The following is a 14530-nucleotide window of genomic DNA, read 5'->3' on the forward strand; positions in this document are numbered from 1 at the left end:
CAGTGGGCTTGTGTGAATGAGTGTGGCTAGGCAAAAGTGTGCATGGGGAAAAATCAAAAATAGATTTTATTTTTCTATTTAAAAATCTTACTTGGAAGTTTTGAAAGGTCATGAAGATCAGAGAAAATGTCTACTCCTTCATCTTGTTGTTCATGTACAAAATTATGTTGTGTTTTTTTTTACCGTTTCAAGATACTTTTCTCCCCTTTTTTTCTTTCATTTCTATTGCTATTCACTGACTTCTCCAAGTCTTCTCTTAAATATTTTTTTAATCCTCTTATTTCACCGATGAGGAAAATGAGGCTTAAAGAAGTTGTGACATATCCAATGTCATACACATGGCAAAGTTGTTTTTGCTTTTTTTTTTTTTTTTTATCAGACAGGAATTTTCCTATTTTTATTAGATTAAAAAATACAGACAGCACATGGGCAGATCAGGGGAAAGAGGGAAGAAAGAATAAGATGCTTGAGATGGATACAAAGGCAAAAGACAGATAGAATGGGGAGGCAGGGAGGTGAGGTCAGTAAGGTTCGAGTGACAGGGCAAAGGAGGGATATCTGAGGACCAGCTATGCTTTCATTGGATTGATTGTCTGGCGAAGAGCCGAGGTCCTGCTCAGGAAGGGACTCACTCCGAAGGTGATGGGCCTAGGCCCAGGGCAGAAGCAGCAGGCAGATGTCCATGGGCCATGCTGTGCTTCTTGTAGGCTTCCTACAAAATGGTCTTGAAGGCTCTAGCTGTGGCGTAGGATCTCCATCCAGGGCTGGACCGTGCGTCACAGGGTGGACTTCACTCTCTGGGATCTTGGGGAGGTTTTCATCCCCAAATGTTGCATCATCACTGAGATGATGAAAGTTACGTGAGCACCTCCAGAATGAGGAGCCACTGTGGAGACCAGAGGTGGTGGCTCAAGCCCCTCAGCGTCCACGTTCTCTTCCTTGGGTCCGGGCTCAGCCAGCAGGGGCACCGTCGTGGAGTGGCAGGTGATCACCGGCCGACCTTGGGCATTTGAGCTTCTGGTGAACCTGTTTCTTCTTGTCTGCCTCTCAAGGGAAAGCAAGTTGAGCTCCTTGGTGATCTTCGCTTCCCTGAAGACTTCCTCTTGCCACAGTGGTAGCTCACAGTGCGGATCCTTTCGGCGCCATGACTGGTCCAGCAGCTCCTGAACGAGAAGGAAGGTATGGCCAGTGTGCCCAGTTGGGAACTTCCGCATGGACTCCCAGCTGTCAAGGCCATCATCCTGCAGTTCCAAGGATAGTAGTGTCTTTTCCTCCTTGACCTTCAGGGAGCAGCTGGGGTGCTTACTTTTCCAAAGCCCTCCCCCCAAAGTGGTCTGGTAGAATTCATCTTCCTCTTCTGCCTCCAAGACAATCCATTCCCTGTGGTCCTTTGGGGTGCTCGGCCTGGCCAAGCTCACCCATACTCCGGTGGCTACAACGTGGCAAAATTTTATTCAAAGCCAGGGTATTCTGGCTCCAAATTAATACCTTCTGCTGAATCCACCGTTATTTCCTTCCCTTTCTGAAAATGGTTTCCCTTGATATACTTAAATTTTACTTTTCTTTATGCAATTTTATTAAATGACTTTATTCTGTGAAGGATTTCATTGTTGTTTTGATCAATAGTGCAGAAAATATGAAAATTAATTTGGTTTCTATTACTACATTTTTTACATTTACTATACCTAATTATATTCACTTGATCTCCAATTATTTAATGCCTCCTTTATTTCTGAAAAAAATATTTAAAAGCAATCTTCATAAAGGCCTTATGTATATCCTAATGGCTAGTTAATTCCCTGATAGTTTATATATTTTGTCATTGCTGTATAAATTATATCCTATTTTTTAGAAGCTATTTATAATGCTGGGTTTTTTTTTTTTTTGTGAAATCCCCAATTTTGCCTAGAAGGTTGCTAAACATTTTCCAGTTATAAGTAATGGAAAAGACTATAGATTTCAATAAAAACTTTTCATAACAGTACAGAAAATCCTTCCATTCTCATGGGTTTAGATAACCAAGAACTAGAACAAAATAAATGTAATAGATTATTGTTTGATAAACCTAAGATCACAAAATGCTGGAGAATAAATTCATTATTCAACAAAAGCTGTTGGGAAGGTTTTATGAAATATCACAATTATTTCCAAGTAGATCAATAATCTAAGTCTTTTTAAAATCATAAAAATAGAAGATAACGGAATCTTACATTGTGGAGAGGTGCAAAATTCCTAGCTGTTCCACAACTAGAAGAGTGTTCAGGAGACAAAATAGATTGATTTTGTTATAAGGAAATAAAGAATTGCCATGACCAAGGAATTCATCACCAAGAGGCTATTGTCCTATGATAAGCCTCTCTATTACATAGATAGGTTGGTCTTTGGAAAGCATCCTGTCACTGGTGCCACACTTGAAGTTCTTCTAGGGTAGTAGAACTTACCAGAGCTTGTGCTCCATGGGCATAACATTACAGAAGTCAGGGTGGTCACTACCCCATGATGAGGCAGAAGAGTACATGACAAAAAGCAATGTGCCCAAAATAAAAAGAAAGGAAAGGGTGGGGAGAATGACTAAGAGTTTGCTAAAAAAAAAAAAATTTTTTTCAGAAGATTTTGACTTCAAAATTCATAAGAAATTGATACTACTTTACAAGAAAATATTCATTTCCTAATGACAAGTAGTCAAACAATATAAACAGTTCTCAAGAAAGGCAACACAATATTGTACTATAAGATATAAGAAAGAGGATGATTTCAGAAAAACCTAGACTTACATGAACTGATATAGAGTAAGGTGTGTAGAACCAGGAGAACATCGTACACAAGCAATAACAATATTGTAGAATGAATAGCTGTGAATAACTAACTTAGCTACTCTCAGCAATAAAATGATCCAAGACAATCCCAAAGTATTCAGGGTGAGAAATGCTATTTGTCTCCAGAGGAAGAACTGATGGTGTGTGAATACAAATTGAAGCATACTATTTTTATCTTCCTTTCTTTTTCCTTCCTTCTTTCTTTCCCTCCTTCCCTCTCCCTCTTTCCTTCCTGTAATGTTAAGGGAATTTGAAGATCTTCCCTGCCTCTTAATAGGCCCATGTGACCTGCTTTGAGCTTTGACCCAGCCCACAGCCCAAGTCACATGAAGCCCATGGTGGAAGGAGCTTACTGAACAGGTAGAACAGGACAGGTGCAGCTGAGAATAAGGTAGAACTGAGAGAAAGGCAGCAGGCAGAGCAGCTAGCCTGGGTGAGAAAAGGACATTTTGCCTCAGGGAGCTTGTTTGTGGCCTGACAGAAGGAAGGCTTAGGGATAGTGGTCCTCCCTCTATTGATAATATGTACAAACTTCCTTGTTACCATGGTGGAATTGGCTTTCTGGTATCTGAATAAATATTTTGGTTTCATCTTTGAGGAAGAGAGTTTATATTTTGTGAATTTACCCTGGAAATATGCCTGCATATCCATAGTGGCAAGGTATCACAGTGGTGCTACATTTCTTTTCCTTCCTTCCTAATATGGAAATGTTTTACATGATTGCACATGCACAACATAAATCAATTTGCTTTACTGTCTCAAGGAGGGGAAAGGGGGGGATAGAATTTGGAGCTTAAAACAAAAAAAAAAGTAATAAATGTTAAAAATTATTTTTGCATGTAATTGGAGCAAAATAAAATATTCTTAAGAAAAAAGATATTGAGGCCATTTTGAATTTTAGTTATCTCAGGCTATTGACATCCCTTCCTGATTATCTGAGTAAAAAGCAGCTTTGAGGAGCACTGGAACCATGCTGATGCTTGGCTGGTAGATCTTGAAGGATAATTCAAGCAAGGGAGCTTTACTTTGCTGAATCAACCTAAGATGTCCTCAGTACTCATACTTGTTGAATGTCCTACTCTGCTGTTATAATATGAATATTACTGTTAGTATTTTTCCATACCTAAATTCTAAGCTACTGACTCCTGAAAGGGGAAACTGTCAGGGTGGTCTCAAGACCACCAGGCCTCATTTTATAGCAGTTATATCTAAGTAAATCTTTTTCTGTTAAATGTTGAATGACCTAAAAATGTCTCATTTTGTTGTAATATTGAAACTAAACTACCAGGAACTGGCCTGAGACCTAACCTAGCACACTTCTCCAGCATAAATTTATATGATTCTAATATGGATTTTGGCTGTGATGTGAACAGATATTTCATTAAAAGAAGAGCAGTAGATGTGAGATGCGGTTTTTTACATGGAATTATGTGCAGGAGTATTGTGCAGAAACCAGCTTGAACTGGCCAAGGGAGGTAGTTGTTAAATTTTCAGTGTGAGCATTTATGTATGAGGAATCCACAAATGCTACAAGGCAGTGCTTAATTTGTTGTTTTGTGGATGGTCTAAAAAAATTTTAATAAATCAAATTAAGTTGAAAAAAAAGTAAAGCAACACAAATTATCAACAACCACATGAAAAGATATTAAATACCCGGATAATCAGAAAATTCAAACTAAAACATTCCAAGATGCAACTTTACACCAATCACATACGGAACACTAGTTAAAAAACAATACAATTTAATACCAAGATGGCTATAGTAAGATAGTCATATTTTACCCTATTGGTTTAGGTGTGAATTGGGACAATCTTTTAGGAAGATAATGGCAACAAAGCTATTCATGCCCCTTGGCTCACTGATCCCATTACTGAGACTAGACGCAAAACATATTATTTCAAGAGGGAAAAAAAATCTATTTGCATAAGAATATTTCTAACAGCATTATTCTAATAGAAAAAAAAAACTAGTGTGGCCAAAGATTAGGAATGGATAAACAAATTTTGGATATTAATGTAATGGAATGTTATTGCACTATAAGAAATGGCAAATATTAAGATTACAAAGAAATATCTAAAATTCATATGAAGTAATGCGAAATCAAAAGAACAAAACACATACTGATTGCTATAACAACCACAAATAGCAAAAATCCTGAAAAATATACAGACAAGAAAAAGAAGTTAGGAAGGTGTCATGGAACAAGACAATATGGTTTTCTGTGTTTTAAAGTCAATACACATATTTTACATCAAAATTAACTACAAACAATGGAAGGTTACAGTTTCAACATAGGCATTTAAAATAATTTTCGCTTTTGTTTGTATTTGAATATTTGCATTTTATTATGCATGTTAAGTTTATAATTTTTTTAAAGCTGAGGTAAAGAGAAATGCCTCATGGTACTGTTTTCCTTCTCCTTCTCCAGAGTTTCTAAGTCACAGGAAGCCCTTCATGCACATCCTTCATCATGCAGGCAGTTAACCTTGTTTGCACTGGGAAGTAATAAAGAGCCTCCTGAGAAGCACAACTTCCCCCCCTCGTGGCTAACGCCTAAAACTCCACTATGTATAATTCTTTCCCTTTAGTTTAAGGCTTTGTTCCACATCAAGTTGTAGGGAAATGTAACACTGCAACTCTTAATTTTCATTGTTTAAGACAAATCTCTCTTTATAGAGCACTTGGAATTGTCCAGTACAAATAGAGAATCACAGGGACTGCCTGGTTTCAAATTTCTTCTTTTATATGTGAGGAAACTGCACTAGAGATATGTGCCTTAATCGACCTTTTACAGCGAGTTAGTGACAGAACTGAGACTAGCACCCATGTCTTCTGATGTCTACTTCAACTCCCTGAGGGCACTTACTAATCAGATTTTGCTTTTGTATCCCCAATGCCTGATACACAACAAACATTCTTCAAATGCTTGTTAAATTAGGGGGATAATATGTATGTAGCAAGTATGATATGGGATCATTATCACGGAATAAACCTGCTGTATCTTTCTTCAAGATTCTAGGTTTACTCTGGAAGTGTAGGGTATCTTTCCTTAATGCCATTGGCTCAAACCCTTACCAGTTCTTCACTGCTTACTGTTATGCATCAGTGACTAGTTAGTACCCAAGGTCTATTTAACTAGACAACATCAATTAACTTTTACAAAGGGATATTTACTTCAAAAATGTAGCAAGAACAAAAGTCCAAACATAATAACTTCTAGAAAAGTGCTGACTGGCCAAAAAGATCCTGGGATCTGTATTTCTAGCTTGGGAGGAGAGGAAACTAATGGGATATTCACCCTCAGATTGGCTATATTTTGGCTACAAAACTAGAGTTTCAAGAGAGAGGAAGAGAAGAAGGAGGAGAAGAAGAAGGAGAAGAAGGAGGAGGAGAAGGAGAAGTTGTTTTTGACTTTGTGTGAATGTTGCATTATAGAGATTAGTAGAACAAGGGGCAGTAATACCCAAGATCGGGATTGAGATCCAGTTGGAATGAGTTTGGGTAGTTCTCAAATACAAGGAATTCATTGGAGGACAGTTAGGTAGCCAAGATTTAAAGTAGAACCCACCTAGATGCAGTATCATGAGACACTGTAAATGACATGGAAAATAGACTGAAGGGTGTCTGGAAGGATACTTTCTGGAAAGTACCATATGCAATTAACCCAGGGACTCATGTCAAAATGTGGATCAAATATATAAAGTAGAATAGTTACTCTAACGATGCAGAAAATTAAACAAAAGCTCACTTAAAAAGCTCCTGAAAGAGAATTCCAGGAGCAACATTGTTATCCTTTGGCAAAATCCTGGACTGAGGGCAAAACATCCATACATCACTATCTAAGGGAACTAAGGGAAGCAGACAACTCTATTTCAACTATGGAGAGAAAGGGCAAGCACAGGAAGAGATTGGGACCTTGGTATGTCAGAGGTGGAAGACAACTGAACCAGTTACAGTGAAAAGGAGGTAAGGTCAAGGCAGGAGGTTGCTTCGGTTCTAAAAAGTACTGACAATGATCTCATTACTGATTTCCACTGGCTCCTTTCCATCTAGACTGATTGAAGTCACTAAAATTGAGAATGTGAATTGTATTACCATTCTAGACAGTGGAAAATTCTAGCTTTCAGTCATTTTATGAGAGATGTTTAAAGAAAATAACTAAACAACTTCTTACAGGTTTGGACCTTGGAGGACTGGGTAACAAAAATTACCTGTAGCTGGGATGTCTGTGTGTTCAGAACTTTTATGTGTCAATGGAAGGTTGGTTCTAAAGGGAACCAATTCTACTCTGTTCAGAAAACTGGCAGAATAACGCAAGCACCAAGCTGGGGCTCCATATCTATACCTTTTGACCTTCTGTACAACTTATTTAGAGGCACACAGGAAGCGATATCATCCTCGCTGGAATGACAGTCATCAGAAGGAAGGGCAAAGTATCTGAACATTTCAATAGCACTTTAGTGAACATGTTAGGAACAGATACCAGAACACAAATCTCAATGAAGTCAGCAATTTTTTTTACATGTGTAAAGTTCTACCAGGAATGATGCCATTGGCTTTATAACCTACTAATATTTGGGCATGAGCCACACCTACCTAACAATCCTATGTTTTGGAGTCTCTGAGGACAGAGATTATAGATATTCATTACCAGTATATTTTTCATTTGAGAAAGAAGCTTAGCACCTAGCTAAATTTTCATTCAGGAATAATGCTGAAATAAATAAAAGGGGATATGATGCTAGAGTTCATTGTTAGGGCCTTTGACAAGGTGACTGTCTTGCCAAGAATTCTTGTTGTTCATGGGACACATGTGTTAGAAGATCAATGGAAAGCTACCCACTCCTCATTGTGGAGAGGCCAAGCCACTTGTCTGTTTACAAAGTAGCCCCTGATGCTGGTGGGGGCCTGTCAAGGACAGTTCATTGCAATCACTTCTTGCCAGTTGTTGAATTTGTTGGCTGGAAGCTGACTTGAGACTGGAAGACATTCACCTCGGTGGACTTTAAGGAAAAGAGTTTACCAGACAGTCACATAAAGACTGTCTTATCCAGACAAGAGATTAGAAATAGATGTTTCAAGTGAGGAAGATCCTATGTGCCGTGCTCCGTAATCAATTCAAATGAGGGGAGACAACTAAATCTAATGGCAACACCTTTTCTGCCTGGAGAGGATACTTTGGGGACAGATAATTCCCTCAGAATATAGTAACATTACTAGCTAGCCTGGGCTCCTTATTAGATCAGATGTGGGTGGGCAATACTATAGTTCTGATGAAGATTACAGTTATCTCTTCCACATTATGACTTTCTCCATCGTGGTTTAACCAAGTCACAAGTCAGCATATCACAAGTCGGCATAAGAAATTAAATGAGAATTTTGGGGGAATTTTAGGGGAGTTTTGTGGAAGCCACAGATGACATGCAAAGGCCAGCAGATGACAGAAAAAAATTTAAAACTCAGAAATGCATAAAATATGTATATAATGTAAAATATTTTAATCTTTTAATATTGTAAATACTCCATAAAAGAAAAAGAAAAAATTCCAATTTCTTTTCTGGTATGGAGACCCAAAAAATTTTACATGAATTTTATAGATTGTGGGGGCACTGCACCCTTCCCCACTGCCATGTGGAAGGGATAATTGTATTATCAGCTCATACCACTGACTAGCACAAATATGGGGACAGATAAAACAGCAGGTCATGAGAAGGTTAAGAATATCTTCCCAGGGACAAAAATAACTTATGATATGCCAGGCAAAACTGAGGAAATGTTGACATGTGTAGCCAAGTGAGAATGCCAATATTTACTCTTGTAACGTTAGCCTTGAATGTAATCAAGTATGTTCATAGATGCACATGGACTTTGAGTTGGCTTTTGCTCATTAGATTTTCATGTTAATTTTCTTGTTTCATATTGGCATTTTGCCTGTTTTGTCATTGCATTTGCTTACTAACTTTGCTTAGTATTGTGATTTGGCCTTCCATGCTATTTGATAGGTTCTGTCTCATTTGCTTTTATTTTGTGGACTGTGAAATATGCCATAGGTAACTTAAACTGGCCAAATGTTGCTCTCCAACATGCTATAATGGTCATAGATATTATTGCTGATTTTGGTATTTTTTTCCTTTGTGTGATGTTTTAAAGATGTTATTAAGATGTTCTCCAACAACCTTTAGTCTATTATCTGATGCTATGTTGTATATAGGCATAGGTGACAAGCCTGTTACTGCTAACACTGCAAGGAACTGCAAAATTCCAACCCCTACTCCCCCCCACCCCCAGGGACATTACAATCTTTGACAATCTTTGTTGGCTGTCCACAAAGACCCTGGAACTTGTAGTTCAACTCTAAGCCCATTGTGTTTTGCTATTTAGCTGCAGATATAAAATTGGGACATTTCATAACTATACCTCCAAGTTAGAATTACTCTGAATGTGTTTCAAATTTTATAAATCTATTCCACAGACAAGAGCTTAAGTGTAACTAAAAATATCCCCCCCAACACCTCAGGAACACACTCTCCCCATCCTATCTCAGTCTCTTGGGAGATGGCTTAGTCTTAGCTTCATTACTATATTACACTGATCCCACCAAGTTCAAGTTCAGCATCGCTGCTGGATGAATCCTTGTCTCAGCTACAAATGGGCTGAAACTCAAAGGTCAGTTCAGCACTGAGGCTGCAAAACCTAGATTGTGGGATGCTTGGAGGCTCATTCTCCTGACCTTTTGAATTTGACCTCAGACACTGCCTAGCTGTGTGACCCTGGGCAAGTCACTTAACCTCTGATTTCCTCAATTTCCTCATCTATAAAATGGGGATAATAATAGCACCTACCTCTCAGGGTTTTTATGAAGATCCAATGAGATAACAATTGCAAACTCAGTGAACAGAGCCTGGCACCATATAAATGTTTGGTATTATTATTATAAGTTATTATTTTGAAACTCACAAGGTAAATGTCTTCAATCCTTTCATCGAGAACAAACACAGAGGCAAAGGACTGAAACCCTTTTCATGGCACCACATAAAAGCCTAAGGCAGTAGAAGGCCAACGGTCTTTCCTTTTGTGGCATTGTCTCCCACTAGATGCCATCGGTGAAGGAAGGAGTTCAAACCAAAAGAGAAGAGCTGAAGAGAAATGACAGCGCCTAGGAGCTAAGAGACCCATGAAAAGCCTTAGGGATTCAGACCCTTGATGGCAAAGGTTATTTTTGCTTTTTTCTTTATACCTCTAGCACACTGTCCAGTGTTTGACACAAAGGAAATACCTAATAAAATGTCTCTTGATTGGTTGGATGAGCTCAGGGAGAGAGGGATCAAGCAAAAATGGGCTAGAGTGAGAATTGGGATTGGGAAGGACTGATTTCAGTTTTTCATGGGGCTGTAAATAGATAATTGCATCACCATGACTGGTCCTCTAGGTCCAAAGCCCCTCTTACATCAGATGTAAGCTGTTCCTTATTACTGCCTTTTATTATATTATTATTATATATAATATAATATAATTATATTACATTATATGTAATATTATGTATTAAGCTTATATATAGTTAAACTTTTCACTTTGGTATCCTGCCTTTTCAATGAGACTGTGAGTAAATAAAGAATAGCTAGAGAAATCGTGTCCAGACAAGACAAAACAGAACGATATGTTAGGAGTGTTTCTTCAAGGTGCACTTAACCAGAGAATTCTATTAGAAGGAGTTGAGGCTCTCCCCAGGTTGCCTGATAGGAAAGAAGGGAAGGAAATGACCTTCTGGAAGTTGAAGGATTAAAACATTCCTGAGGTCCCCAGGGAGCAGATGTGAGGGAGAAAAGATAGAGGAAATGGATGTATCTTAAGCACACTTTGGGGATACCCTGAGAAAACTCAGAACAGAAGCCCAGGAAGAGTCCTAAGTATATTGTTCTGGCTACTATGAAAGTCTACTTTGTATTTTCTGTTGGCAGCCCAAAGACACATTGTTCAAAGTTCACTCATTTTGATTGTATTTTCTATTAAATGAGGTATCCATCACTAGAGTTTCCTTTAAAATAAGAAACTTCAATCAGAAATATAATTGTTTAAAAAAAAAAATAAAATTAAAAACCCACCCTGTGGGGAGGGATAGCCACCATTCATAATGTCATGGTGACTGTGGAGTTTTAGCCTGGCCCCTCAGATGACATGCAAATTCCTTTGAAGAGGATGAATCGGCTTAGGATTTGCCTCTCAGGGATTAAAGTAGAGATATTTTAAAAGCAAGAAAGATGCTTATAATATTTTTCTACCTGAATATATATTTAGTGGCCTCATACACCAAATGCCTATCACATGCTTATGCATTTCTAGAGAGGCTTTGTGACATCTTGGATAGAATACTAGCAGTGGAGTCAGAAAGAACTGAGCTTGAGATCCACCTCAGACATTTTCTCTCTGTTTGAGCCTAGGCAAGTCATTTAACCATTTAGAGCCTCTGTTTCTCTATTACCATCTAGCTGTGTGAAACTGGGCAAACCATACCCTCTCTGAGCCTCAGTTTCATTGCCTATAAAATGGGGATAATAATAATTTATGCCTAGCAGAATTGTTGTGAGGGGCAAATGAGACAATATATGCAAAGCACCTTGTAAGTCAACGTTTATTAGCACTCTCTTTTTCTTAAAATCACTTAATACTAGCTTACTTGTATTTATATTTTTTCTCACACAAAGGTAAGCTTCTAAAATTCGGGGATTGTTTCTTTTTTGTCTCTTTATTTTCAATGCTTCATGCATAGTAGATGCTTAATAAATACTTGCTTAATTATTGAATTAAAAGTGATACGTAGAAATGTCTCCATCCCCAACGTTATCTTGTGCTCACTTTATGTGTTTTACATATTTCTTTATAGGTATGTACTTTTTCTTCCACTTGAACATAAGCCCCTTGAGGGGCAGACCCTCTTTTGCTTTTTTCTTTGCACTCAGTACAGTACTAGACACATAGTAGACAAAAAAAATGTTTATCTGATACAGCTATTATTATTTATGAGTGTAATTATGGTATCATCTGCAAGGCAAAGTCAGGCTGGGAGGGAAGACAGCTCTCATCCCAGAGCTAGATCAGAACTGAAAGGCCCCAAATAGATCATCTAGCCCAGAAGTAGCAAATATATTACCTATAGTTTGCAGGGGGCCCCCACAAGAACCCCAAATGTCCTGGGATCAGATTAAAATGTATTTGGGAAATATTCAACAAAATAAATTAGAATATGATGAAACAAAGCTAATATTTAAAACTAAGTCAATATGTATCCTGCAAGGATCCTTTTGCATGGATTAAAGGCTCCCATTTCTATTTGAGTTTGACACAACTGGTCTAGTTTACCTCTAACCCACATTTTATAGATGAGAAAGATTAAGCTCAGAGAGGAAAATACTACGGGATAGATAGGCGCACTGTCACCTGCTCTGATTTTACTGTATCTATGGTATTGTGTGCAGTTCTGAGTAGCACATTTTAGTAGGAACTTTAATAAGCTGAAGCCCCAAGGAGAGTGACCAACTTGCCTAGAAGCCTAGAGACTATGGCCAATTGATGATTATTTGTGAGAATTGTAGACATGTTCAGTTGGAGAAGAAAAGGCTTGAGGGAGACATGATCATCTTCAAGTTATCTGAAGGACTGTCATATGGAAGGCAGATAAGACTTGTTCTCTTTGCTTCCAGGAAGCAGGACTAAGAGCAATGGGAAGGAGGGGAGTAGATGCAGGTTTCTGCTCAATGTGTGGAAGATCTCATTATAAAGAAAAAAACATCAAGGTTGGCCAATCACTTAAATTTGGATATCTCAAGAAACTTGCTGCCACCTGGTGGTATATGTGTGCACTACTCTGCTTGAGCAGGAGAAAATTTTGAGGACCAAGAGGTACAGGAGTTGGGGGCAGAACTAATATCTGTATAGTATCAAGTAATTATGGTACAGAATTAGGTTTCAGGGATATAAATTGACTGGTGGCAAATTATCTTCTCTTTTTTCTTTTTAGAAGGGGTAGTGAAAGCTGGGATCTGGACATGTGATTTTAGCAACTCACCTGCAACCTAAAAGTTTTAGGGACTTGTTCAGGGTTGGGGACCCTGAGTCCTTGAGGCAGCTGTGGCCTTCTAGGTCCTCAAGTGCTGCTCTTTGACTGAATCCAAACATCAGTCTAAACCCCTGGACTTTCCCACATCTATATAACTAGTTCAAGTCAGAGGCAAGACTTACACCCAAGTCTTTATTCCATAGCAGACCTTCTATGTACCACACCAAGTCACCTCTCAAAAGAATTATGCTATTTGTTATTAAAACTAAAAGTAAAAAACATCTTCATGTTGATCCAATGTATAACAGAGTAGCTAGGGATAGGATAAAGAGTAGACACTTCAGTTATTCTTGCTGATTTACTGCTTGACAACTCAGTAACAAGTTTGTTACCCTCAACAAAACTCTTCTAATACCTAGAACACCTAGTCTGTGGTTGTGATTGGTCTTTTTGCCTTCAGTTTCTCCCATCTGTCCTTCACACCACTAAAAATATCATCTTCCTTTTGTACTACTCTTGTAACCTCATTGACTTCAGCAACTCTCCATTGCCCTCCGAGTCTTGTCATTCAAGTCTTTACACAATTTGGAAACAGGTAACCTGGCTAACTTTATTTTATGCTACCATTTGCATAGTCTACATTTGTTCTTGTAAAACTGGACTCATGGAATACTGGAAAGCATATACTGTACCTGGGTCCACATCGTAGCTCTGCCACTTTCTCTGTTTGACCTTGAACAAGTTGTGCAATCTCTCTGGGCCTCAATTTCCCATGAAATTGAAATGAAGGGATTGGAATCCATGACCTGTAAGATCCCCCTGTTCTCACACCTCACCTTTCTGCATCTGTGCATTCACTCACACTCTGCCACCACTTGCTTAGAACGGACTGTTTTCCCCATCCTTTTTATCTGTTAGAGCCTCTGCCTTCCTTCCTTTAAGGACTAACTCATATGTCACTTTTCCAAGAAGCCTTCCTTAACCCCCACAGGTTATCTTTCCCTCTCTTATTTCTCTTAGAACTTTGTCTGAACCCATCCTTTTGAACTTATCTCTTTCCCTTTTATCATAATTATGTATGTACTCATTATCATTATGTATGTACTCATCCTCCACCCTCCACCTGCACGATTATAGACTTCTAGAGAGCAAAACCTATCATCATATCTATCTTTGTATTCCCAACATATGACTTTATACCTAGTAAGCACTTAATAAATGCTTATTGGAATGAATTTGTTGAATTAAATAGACCTGGCATGTTGGTCTGGTCTATGGGATCTAAACTCATGTTTTTCCCCTCCATGTTTCCTAGCCCCTCCCTCTCTAGCAGTCTTGGAATAGACTTGACTTCTGGAAGATAAATCAACAAACATATTAAACATCTACCATGTGCTAGGCAGTATGAGTTTTGGGAATACAAGGACAGAAAAGAAACGACCCTTGCCCTCAAAAAGCTCACATTCTATGGAGGAAAAAAATATGTATACACATTAGAAAGTACAATACAATATAAAGTATATGTAATAATATAAGGTGTAGCCCCATCCCCTGGAGTCACTTTCCTCGGATTCTAGGGCCTATTTTTTAGTACTGATGCTCCTGAACCCCATCGGTATGTTCCCTATTACTGACCAACCAGTTAAACTCCAGAAGCTT

At 38.4% G+C, this 14530-nt stretch overlaps 1 pseudogene; it reads right to left on the reverse strand.

Moving 5' to 3' along the window:
- Positions 1-577: 577 nt before the first annotated feature.
- LOC140517532 (vacuolar protein sorting-associated protein 72 homolog pseudogene) lies at positions 578-13773 on the reverse strand (annotated as a pseudogene).
- Between the last annotated feature and the right edge of the window lie 757 nt (positions 13774-14530).

This window comes from Notamacropus eugenii, chromosome 1, assembly GCF_028372415.1.
Source record: "Notamacropus eugenii isolate mMacEug1 chromosome 1, mMacEug1.pri_v2, whole genome shotgun sequence".
NCBI classification, from domain to species: Eukaryota; Metazoa; Chordata; class Mammalia; order Diprotodontia; family Macropodidae; genus Notamacropus; species Notamacropus eugenii.